Genomic DNA, 25,278 nt, shown 5'->3' on the forward strand with positions numbered 1-25,278 from the left:
ACTCACCTGTACAGACTAGTCACTGAGGGACCCTGGACACAATATGACTCTCTCACCTGCTCTGGCAGACAGAGACCTCACAAGTGGCCACCTTTCCTCTGGCTAAGAAGGTGCCCAAATTTCTACAGCCTGAAACAGGGTCTGCCGTAGAAGCTAGGTTGCTTCTGTTTCTCCCAAAGCTGTGTAGCTTCTGAGATCCACACTCTCACAAGTGCAGACTGGAGCCTAGGTGAACCAGAGTAAAGATGGCTTCCCAAACAGCTCAGGCAGTGAGAGCCCTCCTGGGCAGACACTCTCCTTTGGCGGGGAATGTGCTCATATATCTAGAGAAAAAAAATGGGATCTTTCCCAGAAGCTGTGTCACTTCTGCTGGCTGCCCTCTCCGGGCAACTCAGTGGAGCAAAGATGGCAAAGTTGACTCTCTTACCAGCTCAGGCACTGAGAACCCTCCCAGGCAGACACCTCTCCTCTGGCGGGAAAGGTGCTCGATGTCTGGAGACAGAAAAGGAGTCTGTCCCAGCAGCTGTGTTGCTTCTGCAGCCAGCCCTTTCCCCAGCAATGCACTAGAGCAAAGATGGCTCTCCTACCAGCTCAGGCCTTGAGACCCCTCCTAGGCAGACACCCCTCCTTGGGCGGGAAAGGTGCTGGATGACTGGAGCCAGAAATGGTATCTTTCCCAGAAACTATGTTGCTTCTGCAGGCCGCCCTCTCCCTGGCAACACACAGGAGCAAAGATGGCTCTCCTACCAGCTCAGGCCTTGAGACTCCTCCCAGGTAGACACCTGTCCTCTGAATATTTCTTAAGTGCATTTTAGCTATGTGGTACTCCATCTTTCAGATTCAAGAGGTCCCAGTTATCATTTGTTGATTTTAGACATGAGCCATTGTTGATCTGATCAGGAAATTTTCTCCCATCCCATTGCCTTCAAGGTGATTCCCCTTTTTGTTTCCTATTAGATTCAGTGTATCTGGTTTTATGCTGAGGTCTTTGATCCACATGGACTTGAGCTTTTTGCTGGGTGATAAATATGCAACAGTTTACATTCTTCTACATACAGGCCACCAGTTAAATAAGCACCAATAGTATGTAGTTTTGATAGGCGATGGATGCTCTGTAGTTCAGCTTGATGTCAGAGATGGGTTATTCCTGTCAAAGTTCAATTATTGTTCACCTTTGTTTTGTCTATCCTGGGCCTTTTATTTTTCCATATAATGTTGAGTATTGTTCTTTCCATGTCAATAAAAAGAATGTGTTGGGAATTTGATGGAAAATTCATTGAATCTGTACAATGTTTTTGGTAATATGGCCATTTACACTATGTTAATTCTCCCAATCCATAAGCATGGGAGATCTTTCCACCTTCTGTTGTTTTCTTTAATATATTTCTTCAGGGACTTGAAGTTCTTGTCATAAAGACCTTTCACTTGCTTGGTTAGAGTTACACCAAGATATTTGATATTATTTGTTGCTACTGTGAAGGGTATTATTTCCCTAATTCCTTTCTCTACCCACTTGTCATTTGTATAAAGCATTTCTTATATATTTCTTATTTCTTTATATCCAGCCACTTTGCTGAATTTCTGGTAGAAATTTGGGGGTCGGTTATGTGTAGTATCATATCATACATGAAGAGTGACACTTTGACTTCTTCCTTTCTAATTTGTATTCCCTTGACCTTCTTTTTCTGTCGTCTTAATCTAACTAGAACATCAAGTACTGTATTAATTAAGTATGTAGAGTGTGGGCAGCATTGTCTTGTCCCTGATTTTCATGTGACTGCTTCAAGTTTCTCTCCATTTAATTTGATGTTGGGTATTTGTTGTTTATTGCTTTTATTATGTTTAGAATTGTGCCTTGAATTCCTAATCTCTTCAAGACTTTTATACATGAAATGGTGTTGGATATTGTAGAAAACCTTTTCAGCATGTAATGAGATTATCATGTGATTTTTTTTTTTTTTTAGTTATTTATATGGTGGATTACATTGATGGAGTTTCAAATATTGAACCATCCCAGCATTCCAGGGATGAAACCTACTTGATTGTGGTGAATTATGTTTTATATGTTCTTAGATTAAGTTTGTCAGAACTTTTTTGGAGAATCTTTGTATCGATGTTCATAAGGGAAATTGGTCTGAAGTTCTTTTTATTTTGGCCTGGGGTATCTTTGTGTGGTTTAAATATCAGGGTAACTGTGGCCTCCTAGAAAAATTTTGGAGTGTTCCTTCTATATTCTGTTGAATAATTTGAGGGTTAATTGTACTAGCTTTTCCTTGAAGGTCTGATAGAATTCTCCATTAAAATCATCAGGCCCAGGACGTTTCTCTGTTGGAGGATTACAATGACTGCTTCTATTTCCTGGGGGGGGGGGNGGGGGGGGGGGGTATAGGACTGTTTAGATAGTTTAGCTGATCTTGATTTAATGTTGAGATGCAGTATCTGTGTAAAAAAATCATCCTTTTCATCTACATTTTTAAGTTTTGTTGAGCATAAGCTTTCGTAGTAGCATCTGATGAGTTTTTTTTTTTTTAAATTTCCTCAGTTTCTGTTGTTATGTTTCCTTTTTCATTTCTTATTTGTTAAAGTGAATACTGTCTTTGTGCCCTTTCGTTAGTTTAGCTAAAGAATTATCTATCTTGTTGATTTGCATAAATAATAAGGTTTTGGTTTTGTTGATGCTTTGTCTTGTTTTTAGAATCTCTGTTGAGAAGTCAGGTGTAATTTTAATAGGTCTGCCTTTGCTTTTACTTGGCCTTTTTCCTTTACAGCTTTTACTATTATTTCTTTAATCTGTAGATTTAGTGTTTTGATTATTATATGACAGGAGAATTTTCTTTTCTGGTCCAAGATATTTTCTGTTCTGTAGGCTGCTTGTACTTTTATGTATATTTATTTCATTAGGTTAGGGAAGGTGTTTTCTGCCACTTTGAGCTGGAAATCTTTTCCCTCTTTTATTTGTATTATTATTCTTAGGTTTGGTATTTTCATTATGTCTCAAATTTCCTGAATGCTTTGGGTTAGCCACTTTATACACTTGACATTTTCTTTAACAAATGTATCCATATGTTCTTCTATGGCTTATTTTTCCTCCTGATCCCTTGGTGATTCTGTTGGTGATGTTTTTGTTGGTAGTTCCTGTCTTCTTTCCCAAGTTTCCTATCTCCAGTGTTGCCTCCATTTGTAATTACTTTATTGTTTCTATTTCCATTTTACTTCTGTGACCATTTTGTTCAATTTCTTCACCTATTTGATTTATTTTCCTGTAATTCTTTAAGGGATTTATTTGTTTCCTCCTTAAGGCCTTCTACATATTTAACTGTGTTTTCTTGTATTTCTTTAGGGGGATTATTTATATTTTCTTTAAAGGCCTCTATTATATTCATGAGATAAGACTTAAGGCCAGAATCTTGCTCTTTGAATGTGTTAGGTCACCCAAGGCTTTGCTGTAGTAGCAGATGTGTTGTGATGGTGCCATACTACATAGACTTCTGTTATATTCTTGTGCTTTTCTTTTGCCGTATTGTTGCCTCTGGTGTTACCTGACATGGGTGTCCTGGATTGTAGCAGGCCTCCATGTAGAGCCTGTCTCCCGAGGTGTAGACAGTACTTTGTCTCTGGTTAGAGCGGCCTCCTCTGCCCCTCTTTAGAACAGGACTCCTGGGAGAGAAACAGAGTTATAGGGTGGGGTTCGGGGGGAATACCCATCTGCTGGAATGCAAGTAGAGGTATGGATCAGGAGGAATATGGAGCCTGCCTGACACGGCAGGACAGAGCTCATATCTGCTGGGCTCTACAGAGTCCAAGCTGTTTAGGATCTTGGTGCAGTGGTCTCTCTTCTGACTCTGGTTACAGCAGTCCTCATAGGATAGAGGCTAGGCTGTGGATTGGGGGAGTGAACATGCACATCTTATGAGAGTAAAGTTGGAGTTCTAGACTTGAAGGGAGTTGGGGCTCTGGCAGGGTGGTGGGGATCAGGCAGAGTAGGGCAGACTGCAAATCTGCTGGGCTCTGTGGATTGCCAACTGGTGTGGGGGTTAGGGCAGGTGTCTCACATGTGTCCGTGGTTAGAACTGTTCTCCTGGGAGATAGGGTGGTCTGTGAGGCAAGAGAATGGGCACACTAATGTACCACCACTCTCTGCCTTTTTTGGTCAGGTTCACAAATGAAATAAATGAGTTCAAAGCAATAAAAATGATGATCTCTCTCCATATTAGTCAGTTCTCTATGCCTTTGATAGATACCTAAGATGAATAATTTAAAGGACAAAAGAATTACTTTTGGTCATGGCCCATCTCCTTTGTGTGGATTATTAAGACTCCCTAAAATAGGATTATGCCACTGAAGAAACTACAAGTCTTATCCTATATCTAAGGGCAAAATTCAGATAATTTTAAAAATTCCTGTTAATTGATCTGTTTGTTTACTAACAGTCTGGAAAATCTTCAGAAACTGAGTACACATTTCTCTAATGCTACCATATAATTAAAAATAAATAACGCAAGGGGAAAGAGGATTTAATTCTTATCCAACTTTTTAATATTCTAAGAGTAACAGTGTTGGCCTTTAACATACCTTAAAATCAAAACAAGAAATGCTATAATATCATTGAAGATTAGTGAAGGCCTGGGGATAGAGCTAGGTTATAAAGTACTTGCTTTGAAAGACTAAGTACCTGAGTTCAATCTTGAAAATTCACATTAGAAAACATAGAATCGTCTCTAGCTGCATATGTAGCAGAAGATGGCCTAGTCGGCCATCACTAGTAATAGAGGCCCCTTTGTCTTGCAAACTTTATATGACCCAGCACAAGGCATGGCCTGTGCCAAGTAGTGGGAGTGGGTGGGTAAGGGAGCAGGGGCGGGGGGAGGAGTATAGGAAACTTTCAGGATAGCATTTGAAATGTAAATAAAGAAAATAATAATAATAAAAAAAGAAAACATAGAATCGAGATTTATCATTCCAACCTTGGAATGGCAGATATAAGCAGATTCCTAGGCTTCACTAGTTAGCAAAGCTAGTCTATTTAGCAAGTTACAAATCACTGAATTAAACCTTGTTTTAAAAGGTAGACAGCAGTTGAGCAATTATAACCCAAATTATTCTGGCTTCCTCATGCTCTCACACATATGTACATGTCAACCTGCATACATCTACATACATGCACATGAACATACATACTCAATACTTATATGAACACATAGAAACCTAGAGACAGACATTTTTGTGGTACTCTCTGCTGGGTCAAGTGCATACACTAAGTTTTTCCATATCATCCTGTGCCCAATTTTTCTCTAATCATGAGAGGTAGTTATTTAATTTTTACTAAGATCAAGATTCATCATGATCTGGTCAGACAGAAATTCAGAAATATCTAATGCAGTTTTGAAATGATATAAGACATTGCAATGTATAATGTACTCTATTCTAAATAAGCATGCTATTAGGTTGCTGGATTCTAATCTGCATCTCATGGAATCTATTACTTTGAGATGGTTGCACATATTTTTTTTATTACATTAGGTGCATGTTAAATGTCATATTTTCTCACAGTGGTTTTGTTTTTAAAAACAGGAAAAGTAGAGATAAAATTGGTCAAAGAAAGAGATATATGGAGGAAATGAGGGAATTAAATGGTATGCTTCCTCTGCTTTTCTCCTCCCTGTGAGATCAAAATTGGATTTTATTCCCAAAATTAGTGTACTGTAGATGTATATGAAAGCTCTACCTTATACTGGCATCCATATGTTTTATTTCAGGAATGAAAATTTATGTACACACATATACAGAGACTCACACACACACACACACACACACACACAGAGAGAGAGAGAGAGAGAGAGAGAGAGAGAGAGAGAGAGAGAGAGAGAGAGAGAGAAATATAAAGTATCTGTACTATTTAATAATGTTATCTGGTTTGGGGTTTTGTGTATATTGTCTCCATGCTTTAACCTTCTTTATACTATTGTTTAAATGTACCAAACCTCCAGATGCCCTATAATTTCATATAATCATTGCTATTATCCAGAGGATTTATGGATGTCAATTTTGAAGCATGCTCAGTACTATGAATATGGTTTCAAGATGATGATGATGATGATGATGATGATGATGATGATGATGTCGTACAAAAAAAAAGATTGTAAGAAAATGAAAATGTCTATAGTAAGAAGCAAAGAAAAAAGCTCAGTATACATACTTACACTCTTCAAGTCATTCCCTAAGAACCAATATTTCAATTGGAAATGAATGTATACCTCCCTATATTGTATGCTACTTCATGTCAAAGTCACAATTGGAATTTTCAGATTCTTGAGCACTGGCAGAAAATTGGTAAAATGGCATAGTAAAATTTTAAAAAGTCATTATTCTTCCTCAATAATGCAAAAATAGAACTAGATTATTATTTATTTAACATAACAATAAAATCTGTATAAAAAGTCACATAAAGTCAATGATATTAGTTATTTATATATCTCCTACCTGGGGTTGACCCACTGAAGGAACAGAAAACTCCAAATACAGACATAGTCTAAGACATGGTTATATAATCAGCTGTAGTGTGTGAGCATTTTAGGACTATCCAAAATGAGTCATATAATTATTATCTTCATTCTTAGGTAATTTATATAAATGATTTGCTTTCATTATAGAAAATACTTAGTATTTCTCCCCTACTGTCCACAGGAGTCCAACCTATAAAAATCAGTACAGGTCAATAATTCATGGATAAATTTATTAGCAACCTAAAATCCCATTCAGACTCAGGCTATTTTTATAATAAAATAAAATATTGTATTTGATTTAAAAATCCCTTTGTCAGACATTCATATTACATAATTACCTATTGCATTATTAAAATAATTTAGCTGGTTATACCAAAAATTTAAGAAAAGTTATAGAATTCCTGTGTCAAAATTTCCTGTTGTTATTATCTATCATATGTACAAGATAAAATTTGATGCTGGAATGAGTGTCAAAGAACCAAAACCTGTTTTTCAATTCTTTGGTGTTAAATAGTATATGGTTGTCAGTAATTAAAAAGTTGATTGCTATTATTTGTATGAATGACATGGCTAATATTTTTAGTATAAAAATCTTTAAATACAGATGTAATTATAAATGTCCATCATTCCAAGTTGTTGGAAGATGAAGGCAGGCTTACTGCAAATGCAGGGCCAACTTCTACAATTTAATAAGAGCCTGTTTCAAAATGAAAAGGAAGCAAACAGTGAAATACTTTAAAACAAAGTCAATTTTATCCTATAAACTAGTAGGAATTCCAGTGTCATAGTAACATACAGAACAAATATATTATTAGCATATGAATGATGTGTGAGAACATTGTTCAAATTACAAGGAAAGAGTTGATTGCTGATTATCTGATTCTAGACCTGAAAAACAAATTATACACATAAGTAATTTTTCAGTTTTGTTTATCGGGACTCAAACTTTCTATAATACTTTAAAAGTTCTCTCCATTTGAAATATATATACATTTAAATACCTGTTATAGCATCATATTGACTCCATTTTTATAAAAATAACTGTTTTTATATATTTGAAAAAAATGTTTGGCTTCCAAAATTGCATTTTAAATAGGCAGAATTCAATAAAACATATACTATATTCAAAATTTAAAGCATATATTTTCCTATTATTTTCACACAATATTAGCATTTTCTTTTGCAGGGTATGTGTGTGAGAAAGAGTGTTTATTTGGTAAATTATAAAAGACATAAAAAATTCTGTACATGTATTGACATAAAGGTTAATTATACTTCTTGCTACCTTCTTTAACAATGAGAAATGAGGCAAAGGTAACAGCTGCCAGTTTGGTTAAAGGTGTGCTTTAAAGACTTGAATGGTCACATTTTAATTAATGGCTATGCCCTGCATTTACTAGAAGGAGTGTGAATTAATACATAAAGCATTCATCATGCTTTCACAGGAAATGAAAATCACCAGATAGTATATAGAACACAGTATATTGGGAGGACCCAGGTAATTTGTCTACAAAGGATGAAGCGGGAGTTGTGTTCCCAGGGCTCAGAGCTGTGCAATCCTCTGGCCATGCTACAAATGATACCATTTCAATTGGCATGAATGTGGGCTCAGGGCAATCCATCTTTATGCCATTTAATTGTCTCTACTATAAACCTTTGGCTTTTAACTAAAACAATTACATAAGTGTACTAGAGAAAGAACAAGCTGATTGCATGATTCCAGGAAAAAAACCAAGCACCAAGAATTATTGACATTTTTAATTAATGATAGGAACTACTGGAGCAGTTTATTTTGATACTATGTGAGTAAGATTTTAAAAACTAAACAACAACCAATTTACAACATTTTATGTGACTGTACTCTAAAGGAAATTTTGCGAGCCTTTCCTGGAGACAAAACTCCAACTAGTTAACTTACTGCCCCAATATCTACTTTTATTTTACGTTGGAAACATATTAGGTTTGGAGTAAAGATATAATCCCAATGCAAATCAGGTTAAAACAATTTTGTTTGATTAGTGGGGAAGAGTTAGGCTAATTACTCATGAATCAACTTTTAGAAATTGGGATTGTTGATCTGCATTTGCAGACACACCTTTCCATTATCCCACTTTCTCAGGCAGCTAGAACAAATCAGCACAAGGTTAAAGCCAGATTTAAAATTTACCAAGATGCTGCCTCAAAACAAACAAATGAACAATCATATAACAAATCAAAAGCAAGAAATGAAAATGAAAAGCAATTTTACATGCTAGCAATATACAGGTCACTGGTAGAGGGTGGTGTATGTGCTTGCCTACAGCAGCAATCCTTAGGTTCAGTCCCCAGAATATATATGTGTGTGGGGAATATGTGTGTTTGTGTGTGTGTGTGTGTGTTTGTGTTTGTGTGTATATATATATATATATATATATATATATATATATATATATATATATGAAAAAAACAAGTAAAGAAAAAAATAAAAATCTAACAACAATAAAATCCAACCGTATTTCACTTGTGATCAAACATTGTAGTACCTGAAATTCACAGTTCCTGTGGAGCAGGTTACCAGACTGATATCAGAAAGTGGTGCCAGACGACAAAAATGTGATAATTTAAAGCTGCTAAATTATTAGTTTCTGTATGTGTGTGAGAGAGAGAGTGAGCGAGAAAGAGAACCGCTGTGTGTGTGTGTGTGGGGGGGGGTATGTGTAACAGCAACTGAAGAGAAAGAGGCCATGAATGTGATAGAGAGAGCAAGGGAAAGGAACTTGCTGGGAGGAGATGGAAGGAGGAAAGAGAAGGTGAGAATTTGTGTTATAATTTAAAAATTATATACGTGTGTGTGTATGTAATTCTATATATAATATATAGTATTCTTTTTAAAAGAATTAATTAGAAATGATGGGGCAGAGTTGATACTTCACTTTCTCATCTACTTTTTAAAACATTCTTTAATACAGCTCTAGACTACACAGTTTAAAAAGAAATAGTTCCATTGGGACTTAACAGAATCCAACACTGATGAAATATACTGTTAAATTATCTTTTGATGTAATTGATAAGATTACTTTTCTAAAATCTTCTATGTGGTTCCATACCTTTAATGTTATCTAAGAAATTAAGAAAAATTTCAAATATACAAAATAAGCATGTTATATTAGTGAATACAGTGTTGAGATGGTATGAAGGTGGTATGAAGGTTACAACCTACCAAGAGATAAAATTGAGTTAGCAAAACGGTTATCTGAATAACTTAACAACCTAGTAGAATATTATATCTATATTCCTTTTTTCCCCTTAGGATTGGATATTTTCTTTATTTACATTTCAAATACTTCCCTATTCCAGGGCTTGCCTTCAGAAACCCTTATCCCACCCCCCTTCCCTCTGCCTCTATAAGGGTGCTCTACAGCCCACCTGGCATTTTCCTACCCTGGGGCATCGAACACCTTTCAGGCCCAAAGGCCTCTCTTCCCACTGATATACGACAAGACCATTTTCTGCTACATATGTGGCCAGCACTATGGGTTGCTTCATGTGTATTCTATGATTGGGGGTCCAGTCCCTGGGAACTCCAGGGGGTCTGGCCTGTTAATACTCTTGCTCGCACCATGGCGTTGCAAACCCCCTCAGCTCCTTCCATAACTTCTTCAACTCCTCCATCTGGGACCCCCAAGGTCAGACCAATGGTTAGCTGCGAGCTTCCACCTCTGTATTTTTAAGGCTCTGGCAGAGCCTCTCAGGAAGACAGCTATATCAGCAAGTACTTCTTAGCATCCATAATAAAGTCCACTTTGTTGGTTACATATGGGATGGATCCCCAGGTGGGAGAATCTCGAGATAGCCTTTCCTTCAGTCTCTGTTCCACACTTTGTCTTCATATTTGCTCCTATGAGTACTTTGCTCAGCCTTCTAAAAAGCATTGAAGCATCCACATTTTTATCTTCCTTCTTCTTAGGTTTCATATGGCCTATAAACTGAATCTTGGGTATTATGAACTTTTGGGAATATATCTGCTTATCAGTGAGTGCATACTATGTTTGTTCCTTTGTGACTAAGTCACCTCACTCAGGTTGATATTCTCAAGTTCCATCCATTTGCATGTGAATTTCATGAAGTCATTGTTTTTAATAGCTGAGTAGTACTCCATTGTGTAAATGTACCACATTTCTATATTCAGTCTTCTGTTGAGGGGCATCTGGGTTGTTTCCGGCTTCTGGCTCTTATAAATATGGCTGCACTATATGAACATAGTGGAGCATGTGTCTTTATTACATGTTAGAACATCTTTTGGGTATATGCCCAGGAGTGGTATAGCTGGGTTCTCAGGTAATACTATGTCCAATTTTCTGAAGAACTGCCAGACTGATTTCCACAATAGTTGTATCAACTTGCAATCCCACCAACAATGGAGGAATGTTCCTCTTTCTCCACGTCCTTGCCAGCATCTGCTGTCACCTGAGTTTTTGATCTTAGCCATTCTTAATGGTGTAAAGGAGAATCTCAAGGTTGTTTTGGTTTGCATTTCCCTGATGACTAATGTTGAACATTTCTTTAGGTGTTTCACAACACTTTGAGTTTCCTCAGTTGAGAATTCTCTGTTTATCTCTGTTCCCCATTTTTTAATATGGTTGTTTTTTCCCTCTGGAGTCTAAGTTCTTGAATACTTTGTATATATTGGATATTAGCCTTCTATCAGATGTAGGATTGGTAAAGATTTTTTTCCAATCTGTTGTTTGCCATTTTGTCCTATTAACAGTGTTCTTTGCCTTACAAAAGCTCTGCAATTTTATGAGGTCCCATTTGTCAATTCTTGATCTTAGAGCCTAAGCCATTTAGGCTTATGGTATTCTGTTCAGGAACTTTCCCCCTGTGCCCATGTGTTTTATTTGGAGTTCTGCAGGCTTCTTTTATGTATATGAACATTTCCTTCTTTAGGTTAGGGAAGCTTTCTTCTATAATTTTGTTGTAGATACTTACTGGCTCCTTAAGTTTGGAATCTTCACCCCTTCTATATCTTTTATCCTTAGGTTTGGTCTTCTCATTGTGTCCTGGATTTGCTGGATGTTTTGAATTAGTAGCCTTTTGCATTTTGCATTTTCTTTGACTATTGTGTCAATGTTTTCTATGATATCTTCTGCACCTGAGATTCTTTCTTCTATCTCTTNTATTCTGTTGGTGATGGTTATATCTATGACTCCTGATCTCTTTCCTAGGTTTTCTATCTCCAAGTTTGTCTCCCTTTGTGATTTCTATATTGTTTATATTTCCAATTTTAGTTCCTCGATGGTTTTGTTCAGTTCCTTCACCTGTTTTATTGTGTTTTCCTCTAATTCTTTAAGAGATTTTTGTGTTTTCCTTTTAAGGGCTTCTAGGTGTTTACCTGTGTTCTCCTGTATTTCTTTAAGGGAGTTATTGATGCCCTTTTTAAAGTCCTCTATCATCATCATGAGATGGGATTTTAAATCATGGTCTAGCTCTTCTGTTGTGTTAGGTTAACCAGGGCTTGCTGTGATGGGAGAACTGGGCTCTATTGATGCCAAGTAACCTTAGTTTCTGTTGCTTATGTTCTTGCTCTTGCCTTTTGCTATCTGGTTATCACTGGTTTTAACTGGTCTTGCTGTCTCTGACTGTGGCTTGTCCCTCCTGCAAGCCTCTGTGTCAGTACTTCTCAGAGACCAGTTCTTTTCAGGAGGAATTTAGGTATGGAGAGCTGTGCTACAGGGTCAGCTCTGTGGTGCAGACAGAAACCAAAAGGATCCTGTCCCCAGATGTTCTTTGATTCCTGTGTCCTGATAGCTTTGGTAGGGTCCTTCTTGTGGCAGGAAATGGAAGAGAAGTGGTTGTCTTATCTGTGCTCACAGGTGTGGTGGCACTCCCAGGAGAACAGCTGTCTCCTGGTGGCATTTCTTTATATAGTGCTGTGGCACATGATCAGCTCTGGCGGCAGACAGAAACTGGGAAGCTCCTAGCTTTCTGTGCCCTGAGGGTTCCAGAAAGGTTGCTCTGAGCAGCAGGGCTGGTCTTATCTCTACTCAAAGGTTTATCTACATTCCTGGGAGACTAGCTCTCTCCCAACACTATTTGGGTGTAGAGTCCTATGGCACAGACTCAGCTCTGGGTGCAGACGGAAACTGGCGACCTATATTCTTTTAATAGAAATTGTATATATGTAATAAATATTGGAAATACTAAAAACAAAAGTCTTGGTCCAAATATAAAGAAATTATATTTCTGTCAGAAATGAGTAGGGTGAAGATCAGTCAAAACATACCTGAAAATACATTGGGGTGAAATTAGGAGAAATACAATAATGTTCTTTATCATCAAACTTTATAGTTTTCCCAAACGAAGGGATTACTATACTATATTATACCTTTAAGACCAATAATATAATGCTTGTATAATTGACACTGCTAAATTTTCATTTGAGAGTTAAAGAGAGAAAAAAAAAAAGTTAATGATAGTGATAGAAACCCTCAGATGAGTGAGGAAGTCAGGTGATGCACATGGACCAGCAAGGAATCATGCAAGGAAACAGCAGAGTTGCTGCGCAACACATGAGAGGTGAGTATACCAGGCAGAAAGTTGGACCAATGAAATGTTATGTCATTGCTCATTCTCACCCAAGTCAGAACGTGAAGGTCATAACATGCAGACGTTTTCAGAGCAAGTTAATTGATGTTGAGTTTACTATGAAACCAATTGTAGTCATTGAAGGAAATGGAGAAGAAAAAGGCATGAAGAATATTTTCCTTTATACTACATGGCCAGCATTTGGAAGAGTGATTTATAATTGTTTAAATGCTGAAAAGAAGAAAAATATTTTTAAAAATTTTAGTTAAAGGCAAGTGACGAAAATGTTTCTGCCTATACTGTAGAAACAACACCAGAAATGAACAGGAGAGAGGGGAGTATGAAATATCTGCCAACCTAATAAGGGTCAAAACATACTGAGTGTGAAGAATGATAGTTGCAGTGGAACTCCAAAAGTAGATGAAGGCTCTAACAACTTCGAGAATTTTAGTTTATCAGTTGAAATTTTACATAACTATTCTTTAATAATGTCATTATGTCATAAGGACACCAAAGTGAGAACTGAAGTTCTATTTAGAGCTTAGGATATGCATCACGACGCTAAAAAATTCACAGGATGAAGGTTCTTCGAGATGCAAATCATTCTATGTGTTCTAAAATTGTTCAACATTTAAATATATTTGACACAATAATGAAAATAATAAAAAATCTTAACCAATTATTCTGTTAAGCTGTCTTCACGCTACTCTATTTATCTGGAATGTTCAAGAAAATACTAGAGTATAGAACTTTTAATTTCACCAGTTATCATAATTTTTTGAAAATGTATCCTTTTATTAAACTTTTTACTGAAAAGAAACCCTGTACCCTCATCAGACTCTATGCAATCAATAGTTTTTTTTTTCTCTATTCTCAGATTTCTCTAACTTTAAATAGATTAATGTTCTAAGTTCACACATGCCCTACAGAGAGCCATAAATGAAGCAATAAGAAAAATATTAGTTTCTTATGAATCTTAATTTTTATTGAATAAAAGATTGATTTGAACTACTTGTATGGGGTTTAATGAAGTGGGTAATAATGATTACTTAGTCACTGGTTAGGAAATATAACTGCAAATCTTAAGTTAAATGAAACTTTTATGAAATTAAACAAAATAAAATGTTAAAGCTTCTAATCATTTTGTATTAAAAATTGGAAACATATTCTGTATTTCTGGCATAAAACTTCACAAACATCAAATAATTCAATAATATGTGGCTACATGGCCTTTTAATGGTTTTAACTTGTTACCTTCAAACCCATTTATAAGAAAAATATGGAAAAAATAAAATAGTTGTAAATAATCTTGCCTCATTCTTATATGCTATAACATCTCTGGATGGCATATAAATAGTTTTTTAAAGTATATTTACTTATCTCAATAACATACTTTCATGATTTCATTTTTGTATACTATAATTATTTAAATGGACTGTGTGTTGCGTGTTAATTATAGATATGATATGTAATCATAGAAGTTTTTTAAAATTGCTTATTATATGTATATGTGTGTGTGTTTGTGTGTCCGTGAGTGTGTGTATTTGTGTGTGTGTGTGTGTGTGTGTGTGTGTGTGTCCATTTACATGTTAAAGAAAAACACAGAAAACAATGAAATTTGTTCATGTTACATTAGGGAAAGAAAACACTTCACTTCCTCCAGTGTTAATTTGACCAAGAGTGAACCCAAATTTAAAGTTATTTATTCCATCTATCTTACATCTGTCTGTAGTCTGTAATTACTGGTTAACCTTAATACAAAGACTCTGCTTGCATTAAACCTGTGTAGGTTTAAAAACCAATTAGTTGTCCAGTGCCAGCTATCATCCTTGAATATGTAAATACAGGTAAGTTTATATATATGTAGAATATACAAATAATATGAGATAGACAGATGATAGATAATAAATGATAGAGATTAAAGATAGATGTAGATAACAGATAGATAGTTGCATGCATGAAATAATTATTTTAAAAAGAGGCTGAGGATTTGATAATTTTGCAATCATAATCTTAATAAAATAAGTTACATCAAGAAATAAAAATAAGACAAAAGAATTCATGACTGACACAGAAATCATAGATTATTGAACAAAACCCCAAAGATGCCCTACCATGCCATGGGGGCACATGTTCCACTATCTTCATAGCTACCAGATTTGTTATAGCCAGAAGCTGGAAACAACACAGATGGCCCACAGTGCAAGAATAAATGCCGAAAATGTGGTTCATTTATAAAATGGACTACTGCTCAGCTATTAAGAACGAAGACATCATGAGTTTTGCTGGCAGAAGGAAGGAACTAGAAAATATCATACTGAGTGAGGTAACTCAGACCCAAAAGGAAATGCATAGTATGTTCTTAGTAATAAGAGGTTATTAGACAAAAAAAAAAAAAAAAAAAAAAAAAAAAAAAAAAAAAAAAAAAAAAAAAAAAAAGCACAGAATACCAGGATACAATCCATAGAATTCAAGCAGGTTTTAACAAGTCGAAGTCCCAAGTGAGGATGCATCAATCCCTCTTGGGTGGGAAAAGAAAGCAATCACAGGAGTCAGAGGGAGGAAGGGACTTGGATGGGAGAGGGGACAGGGAGGACAAAGGGGAACATTCATCAGGAATTGCAGGGATGGGCAGCAGGTAGTAAAAGTATATATAGCCTTGATGGCCAGCAGAAAGAATAGAAACAGGCAACCTTGAGAGGTAGGAAATGTGGGGGGACCTTCTAGAATGTACCAGAGATCTGGGAGGTGAGAAACTCTGAGGACTCAAATGTAGGGACCTTAGATTAAATGTGCAACAGTGGAGAGAGGGAGCTCCCCTACCTCCAGTAGAGTCCATCTCCAGTAGGAAGACAAGGCAAAAATTACAGAATGGGGTTGCCATCCCACAGTCTAAAACTCTGACTCAGAATTTTTCCTGTCTTAAAAAATTGCAGGGACCAAAATGAAGAAGAGACTGAGGGAAAGGAAGTTCAGTGACTGGCTCAAATTTGGATCCAGCTCAAGGGGAGGCTCCAAAGCCTGACACTATTCCTGATGTTATGGTATGCTTACAGACAGGAGGATGGCTAGCATGGCTGCCCTCAGATAGTCCCAAAAAGCACCTGAAAGAGTCAGATGCAGATACTTATACCCAACCAATTGACAGAAGTTGGGGACCATTGTGGTTGAATTAGGAAAAGGCTGGAAGAAGCTGAGGAGGAGGGCAACCCCCATAGGAAGACCAGAAGTCTCAACTAACCTGGACTCCCAAGATGTCTCAGAAACTGAGCCACCAGCCAAGCAGCATACAATAGCCTGCACCACATATACAACAGAGGACTTCCTGGTCTGGCTTCAGTGAGAAAAGACACATCTAACCCTTGAGAGACTTGAAGTCCCAGGATGTGGGAAGGTGTGGGAGGGTGAGGTCGGGGTGTGCACATCCTCTTGGAGCCAGGGGAGAATGAATAGGATGAGGAATAGTTGGAGGGTAGCCTGAGAGGGCTAAAATGACTGGACTGTAAAAAAAGACAAAATTAATAATAATAATAATAATAATAATAATAATAATAATAATAATATATAACAATACTACACACATAATAAATAATAATAAAAATAATAAAATCTAACTCAGTGAAAGCAGCCATGGAAAAAAATTTATACTAAGCCTATGATATCGGTATTTCTATCATTTACCCAATATAAATTCACAAAACCATATAGCTGAAAACATCACAGACTATTGTTGAAGAACAATGAGAAATCAATCTCAAACTAACTAGGAAACTTCCTCTTTTTTTTTTTTTTTTTTTGTTAATTTTCATAGCACCAGAACATGCTATGCTGACCAGTATATGAGAAAAGACCTCAGTGGTCTTATCCAATGCCTAACACTGTATGCTGCAATAGAAACCTGGCATGCAAGATGCTAGCACTTGTGTAAAAGCAGTATTGCAGTGCAATACTGATTGCTACTGATGCCTGCTCCACAGAGAGGGTTCTCATGTTCAATACAGCAATTCTTAAAAAAAAATGCCAGTAGCTATGGAGATCATAAGCCCTAGGATATACTCTAGTATTGTTATTTTGATAAAGTAATATGATTTCCATACCTTGTATATATTTAATTTTATAACCATAGTCCTAAGTTGCTAACCACACCAGTCAAAAAATCTTTTCTTCGTAGTGGGCAGTAGTTAGTAGAGAGATTAAAAACTTATCGAAGTGTTGAAAATAAGAGAGTAATGTTTAGAGTTAAATCGGACTTCTGTAATTATCTTTCAACCACTAAAGCTAGGGGAATATCACCAAAGAGAAATAGTGATATAAGACAAGGATGCAAGTTTTGTGTAAATTACTGTCTTTTGGATATAATCATCATAACTATGAACCCATAGTTAAGTTGTTGCCTGCAGAAGATCTGACCAGTATCAAACAAGCCAAAATTCCTAGCATACAAAGGAGGGATTGATGATTTGTAGTCCTCACCCTTTACTGAGTAGCTTTTGTCTTAGGATAGTTGCTAAAAGAGTGGTCATCATTCTTTTTAGAGAATGTGACCCCTGGTAGGTTGGCTCAACCAAGTGAATGCCCACACATCCATATGCATTTAAGCTGCAATAATTCAACTTATTGGGCTATCAAACAAACAAAAAAATGAAGTAGATAGGTTTGAATTGATGAGTACATATGGGTATTTGGAAATACTGGGAAATGAAAACTAGACATGATCATATTTTATTTTATTCCCATGTGAAATTATCAAAAATAAAGAAAAAACATTAAAAATGAGTTGAGTTTGTTTATAAACACACTAAGTACATGAAGTATATTTTTAATACTTATAAATATGAATTTCTGCCCTCTACAATTTATAATTCCTATGACACTCCTGAGTACATTAGTTGCTTATTCTCGTGCATTAAATTATTCTTAATTTTAGGGACTTAAGCTCATAATTGCTGTCATGTTCCAAAGCAAGTGAACCAAAGCTCTGAGATCAATATCTTTTCTGAGTGTTCTACTTTGGGCCTCGCAGAGACTGTTGTTAACCTAAGATTTTAATTATAAAGATCCTTCTTTTTGATAGCCCTTGCATGGTAGTGTCTGACTTTTTGCAAATTGTTAGACTGACTCACTAATAGCATACTATGACTGGTTGCTTCAGCCTGTTTTCTGAGTGTTGGACTTGCCACAGAACACCTTAAAACATATGTCTTAGGCTTTTACTGCTATGAACAAATAACATGACCAAGGTAAGTCTTCTTTTGTTGTTGCAGATTTTCTTTTTTTTTTTCTATTATTTTATATTTTATTAGGTATTTACTTCGTTTACATTTAAATGCTATCCCCAAAGTTCCCTATACCCTCCCCCCCCACCTGCTCCCCTACCCACCCACTCCCCCTTCTTGGCCCTGGTGTTCCCCTGTGCTGGGGTTTATAAAGTTTGAAAGACCAAGGGTCCTCTCTTCCCAATGATGGCTGACTAGACCATCTTCTGCTACATATGCAGCTAGAGACACGAGCTCTGGAGGAGCTGCCAAGCTAAGTCTTATAAGGACAACATTTAACTGGAGCTGCTTACAATTTCAGAGATTTAGTACATTACATCAAGATGTGAGCATGGCAGTGTCTGGGCAGTCATGGTTTAGGAGGAGCTGAGAGTCCTACAACTTCATCTGAAGGCTGCTTGCCGAATACTGACTTACAGGCATCTAGGATAAGGGTCTTAAAGCCTACACCCACAGTGACACAGCTAATCCAAAAAAGGCCACACCTACTCTAACAGGGCCATACTTTCTAATAGTGTCACTCCCTGAGATGAGCATGTACAAACTATCACAACATGGAAGTACATTTCATAGAGCTGAGCAATTAAGAAGGCCTGAGTAACAGCCAAAGAGAGTGGAATTGCCAGTCACAGTGTTTTGCAACCCAATCATTTTGTTGTGTTTTGCTCATTAGAAACAAATGATTATGTTCAGCCTACACTCCTATGTAAAGGATGGGACATTGATATGTAGTGCTGTGGTCACTGGGATTCATACATGATCCTGTGTATCACACTTAGTAATCATCTTTAATTAAATAGTATATGCTTATGTTCATTACATTTAATAAATATTTTTGATCAGTTACCTCCAAGAAGGATAGAAAAAAGGTAGAAATGCTGAACTATTTGTTAACAATCTAAGGGTTATTGAAATATTTATTCATGGACAGCACTGTTAAAAACATTATTTGAACTTAGTCACATAACCACTAGACTAATTAAAAATATATGATATTAATACAATTTGCTTAAACATTACCTGATCCAGATGCTTAGATAAAAAGCTTGGAGCACAGATCCCAAACACACGGTCTAATCTTCTACATATCACCCAATTCTTGGTAACAACAAGTAAACCAAAAAGTTTCCACCCAACTTTTGCTACCCACATGCTTGGGACACTGACAATTAGGGGTGCCTGGACCCTTAGCACACATCCCAAACTTCCTCTGCCATACTTTAGCTCTGAGTACTGACAGACAAGGGGGTCTGCAGACCCTGACATTGGGCCTGCGTTTCCCCAAGATCCAGGTGTGGACCATGCCACAGAGCACAAATGATTGGTTCCTTGTTTCAAATTGCACTCTACAACTAACTCTAGATGTGGAATTCAAAGCACAGAAAGAAAGAAAAGAAGAGCAGAAAGATACTATACATCTTGTAAAAGTTACTAATCACATCATAATGCCCCCCTCCCAGTGAAAATAACCTGGAAAACCTACCAGAAACATTTTAAATAAATAGTATACCACATTCAAATGACATGAATATATTCCAGGACAATAAAAGACGTTGATTACTTAGTACTTACCTTTGAAATGTGCTCAACCCAACTTATAAAGCCTTTATAGGGCTACCATGGAAGACAAGTAGTCTATCTCTTTTAGGGAGTAAGCCAATTACTTTTAAGTACAACATTGACAATTTAGAAAAATGTTTATAAGATATATAATCCATGCAGGGTTGGTGATATTTAAACTCTCCAGTATTTTGTATGTATAATTACAATAAAATAATAAAATACAATAAAATAATACAATAAAATAATTTCAATAAAAATATGAAGAAATGAGGTAACACTTCATTTTCTATATATGAAAGTCAAAGAATATTCTAGGACTTTCTAAAGAAACATGATCCTGTAAATGAGAGAAATGAATATCTAGTTCACTTTCATTAAAGTAAGGATTACTGAAAGTAAATGATCAATCTATTTTTGAAATACCACTATTAGTCTCATATACTTTATGTTAAAATTGCATAGTACTTTAAATGGCTATTCAATGAATGATAGTTTTTATGCTAATTCTTGATAAAACTTACAATAAACATAATATATAACATACTGGGATTCTTGATAACCTTAATAATATTTATACATTTTAAAACCTAAATTTAATTAGCATTGTATTTGCTTAAAAGTACCAGGTTTATTAACATCATAAATGAAAATAAAGTTATGTTGAGATTAATTTGCAGCCGGGCATGATGGTGCACTCCTTTAATGCCAGCACTCGAGAGGCAGAGGCAGGCAGATTTCTGAGTTCGAAGCCAGCCTGGACTACAAAGTGAGTTCCAGGACAACCAGGGCTACACAGAGAAACCCTATCTTAAAAAAAAAAAAAAAAGATTAATTTGCATCTATACAATTTAGCTAAGCTCAAAATTCATCTAATTGAACAATAGCATTTTTGAAAAATTATACTCTTATTTTAAATAAGATGATACTTTTAACTGTGAATACAAATTCAGTAATATTTTTTAAAAAACAACAGAAATACTTGTTTTGCAATATAACTAGAGATATACCTTTTTAAAAACTCATTCAAATAGACTAATATTATGCACGCAATACAATCTTTAAAACTTGTTAGAAGACAAATTATATAGGTATTTAAGTATTTCAGCATGTATTTTGAAAATGGTTTATGGCTTTTCTTGTAAAGTTTGTAAAAACTGTAATTGAAATTGTGTAATAAATTTACTTGTCTATTGATCTAGCCAGACACTACTTCACTATAAAATATCCTCTTTACCTTCAGAACCCACCTAGAGCAACCAGGATAGAAGAATATTGTGGTCAGCCATGTTCTGAAGACATGTGAGGAGTTTACATAAGACAACAGTGCAAAATGGTGCTGGAGGAGCCTTATTTGTGCATCAAGATCCTCCTGAGATTTACCCAGAAACTCCATCTGATTCCACACCAGGAACGTATAAGATAATGGAGGCAGTAACACAAAACTACCCAGATGTGCATAAAGCAGTTGCTGTGCTGCCTGTCCTGGATCTAGCACAAAGGCAGAATTGATGGTTATTCCTCTCTGCTATGACAAGGCGGCAGAAGTTTTAGAACTACCTCTAATGAGAGTATGTAAAGTAGAAACTTTTTATACAATGTATAATCAAAAGCCAGTTTCAGGTATGTACTAGTATCCTTGCATGCTTGAGATTCTGAGAGCATCCTGGAGACCCTTCAGAGAAAGCTTAGAACAAAGGGTAGAGGCACTACACCTGAAAAACTATTCACTGTTATAGAAGGTGAATGCTTAAGGACCTGTAAATGCACCAATGATTCAAATAAATGACAAGTACTATGAGGATCTGACACCTAAGGTTATTGAAGATAATACTAATGAACTCAGAACTGGGAAAGTTCCAAAGTCTAGGCCAAGAAGTGTCTGCTTCAATTGTGAGCCAGCTGGAGGCCATAGCATTGGTGTAGAAAAAAAGACTTTAACTTATATTCACTCTAGAGATGTCACTAGAGAAATAAAATATGAAATTATTTACATTTTAAAAAATTCTCTTTATTTTCCCAGTACCTCCAGTTATTCATTTTGAATGGTGAATTCTTTTCCTTTAATAATTGGTTTTCATGATCTGCTATGATAGAGTATTATCACCAATTGGTGTTTTAAAATAAGAGTAGTGAAAGCCATTACACTGAGTCAGGGCATTAGTGCTTCACTGATAGACTATAACAGAAAGACCCTGATGGCAGATAAAAAAAAAAATCTAGCTTTTATTTCATTTTATTAAGTTAAGAGCCACTGAATTTAAAATGGGAACAAAGCCAGCAACATATTACTCATTATAGCTCAAATAAATTAAAGTGCTAATTTCATATTTCTCTAATCACATATTCATTCAAGATTGTTCTCATTTGCTGCCTTCCAAGACTGGCATATATAATTTGACTATTCATCAGAAATATGGAAGGCTTTTACAATAAAAAAAATCCCCTTTCATTGTAAATGAATCTATATAATAATAATATCCAGTTTCCTGAAATGCTTAGACTATAAAGCAAAAATTTTAGATGGTAAAACTTATAAAATTAGGTCTTAAATTGAAAGAAGAATATGGAACCTTGCGCAAGGGCATCTTCCTGCAGTAGCAATGAATTTAAGCCAAGTGATAAGATCCAGGAGTGGTATGATAATTCAGACAGATTTAAAAATAAATTAAAGTCCAGCCCATGTTGCTAACAATTGTGAGCAAGGCCGGAAGAGAAATGCAGAAGTTTTAAGATAGAGTACCAGAGGAAATGTTTTCTTCAATGTTCTGTCTCTGTGAAGAAAAACATTCAAGTGAGATTTGCTTACAGTCCACTGTCATGCTGGATAGCATGGTGGCATGCAGACACACAGGTGCTGGTAAAGTCTCTGAGGATTATACTACTGGATTCATAAGGAGCAGGGAGAATAAGACACTGGCACTGGTTGGACTTTAGAAAATCCAAAGCCTACCTCCAATGACAGTCTTTCACCAACAAGGACATACTTCCTCCAACAAGGCCTCACCTACTAGTTACAAGGCCACATCTTCTCATTTCTCTCAAGTAGTGCCATTCCCTTATGACCAAGCATTGAAATATATGAGCTCATCAGTGTCATTCTTATTCAAACAACTGCAGAAAGCAAAATTAAAAATTCACTGAAGTATAATTGTTGCTTTGCTCGTAGTTAAAATTATTTTCAGGACACCATGTAAATAATGAGAACTATGCTTTATCCAAGTAGAACTGCTCTTGTCTGTAGTTACCATCAATATAACTTTAAATAGTTTATTCTTTGGTACATATTCTTTAGTGATTTAAATACAAAACAGGGTTGGAAGGAAGACACTGTGGAAGACACAGTGAGTAAAGGCGCTTGCTGCTGATACTGGAGTACTGCCCGTGATCCCTGGGCACTACAGTCTATACGCTAGAATAGAATCACAAAATTTCCTCCGACTTCTGCATAAGCACAACCCACATGCACTAAATAAAAATGTAAAAATAAATTAATGAACTTACTTTTAAAGCAGGGCTAAGAAGACTCATTAGTGACCCATGCATTTTGCTGATTTAGGTCCTTAAGTTCTGTTCAGAGCACCTGTATCAGGCAGCTCACAACATTGGATAATTACATCTCTAGCTTTGGGGAATCTCATTTTTGACTTCTAGATCCATTATCATTATCACCAGCATATATCAACATTCTAACATGTATATGTTGTTGAAATATGTTTTAAATCTTTACAGGCAGAAATAAAGTTTATATTAATGACCCAAAATTATATTGTAGCATAAATTAAGGATACACATTCCAAGTTAACAGAATGTTCAATTTAATAATTTCATTAACATATGAGAGAAGTGTTTTCATAGGACAATGTCCTCTGTTCTCTTTAAGTTCTGTTTTAAAGTTGTATAAATAGCATATAATTTATGTGCCCTTTGTGGACAGGCATTTTGAATCCCATGTACCTATAGTTCACTCATGATATAGTTATCTGTAATTTTGTGTGAGTGTGTGTGTGTGTATGTATGTGTGTATGTATGTGTGTGCGTATATATATATATATATATATATATATATAATCATATATATGACATAGAAATATATCATAATTCATTCTCTCTGATTAAAAAATTTTATTTTTCATGCTTTATTATATGTGTTTTGGTGGTTTTGCCCACACATGTATCTGGGCATTGTTTGCGTATGTGGTGTTTCTGGATACTACAAGAAGAATCAGGTCTCTTCAAACTGGAGTTACAGACAATTGAGTTGCCATGTGAGGTCTGGAAGTAGAAGAGAGCTCTTGCAGGAGAAGCAATTGCTCTTAACTGCAGAGGCATCTCTCCATTCCCAGGAAAGATAACATAGTATAGTTTCTAGTTAGATCTCTTATAAATAGAGTTGTTAGAAATTCACTCATGAATATTTTTAATTAAAAGGTGGATTTATTATGCATATGAAGAAGTAAATTATAATCTTATAAATATCATAACACCATATTTTGAAGTGTTTATTGCCTATCAGAAATGTGGGAAAGTTTCAGTTACTTTATAAAATGTCATTGTTCATAAGTTCAGTGTTTTTCTTATCTCAATCTTACAAGTTGATATTTTAAATTATAATAATTTCAAATATAATGATTTATATACTACATACTGATTACCTATATAAACATTAAATATTTTTTGGAGTACAAAATAACTAGTTTGTTTCACTCATAAAGACAGATTTACTTATTTAAAAATATCATTTAGAAGATGCCTACATAATACAGGATCAAGTTTTTATTTCAAATTTGTAACTTGATCTTATCTGGAAAGATATTTTTTTAAATTAGGTGATATTTAAAACTTTAATATTTAGAACATGATATTTCTTGTAAAATCATTTTAAGTTCACATCAAGGCTTATGCTTTGTCAGGATTACAGTATTTTCTATTTATTTTGTGCTAACAGCCAGACCTGACATATGCAGTCATGTCCTTTAATATATAACTATTCCCTGAAATGTCAGTAATACTAATGATTGTACTATTGTTATAGTTACATGGTCATAAATTATTTTGTATTATTTTAAGGTGTAACTTAAATATTTGATAAAGCAATTGTTTCTTTTTTTAGATACTTTCTTTATTTCCATTTCAAATGCTATCCCAAAAGTTTTGTTTACCCTCCCTGGCCTGCTCCCCTACCCACCCACTCCCACTTCTTGGCCCTGGTGTTCCCCTGTACTGGGGCATATAAAGTTAAAGCAATTGTTTTTTTTGTTTTTTTTTTTTAATTTTGTTTCTGTTTTTTACAATTTTTATTAGGTATTTACTTCATTTTCATTTTAAATGCTATTCCCAAAGTCCTCTATACCTCCCCCCCCTGCTCCCCTGCC

At 35.6% G+C, this 25,278-nt stretch overlaps 1 pseudogene; it reads left to right on the forward strand.

Moving 5' to 3' along the window:
• LOC110320197 overlaps positions 1-22,504 on the forward strand; it is a 155,460-nt pseudogene extending 132,956 nt beyond the window's left edge.
• Positions 22,505-25,278: the final 2,774 nt, after the last annotated feature.

Source organism: Mus pahari, chromosome 4 (genome assembly GCF_900095145.1).
Source record: "Mus pahari chromosome 4, PAHARI_EIJ_v1.1, whole genome shotgun sequence".
In the NCBI taxonomy this organism is placed as follows: domain Eukaryota; kingdom Metazoa; phylum Chordata; class Mammalia; order Rodentia; family Muridae; genus Mus; species Mus pahari.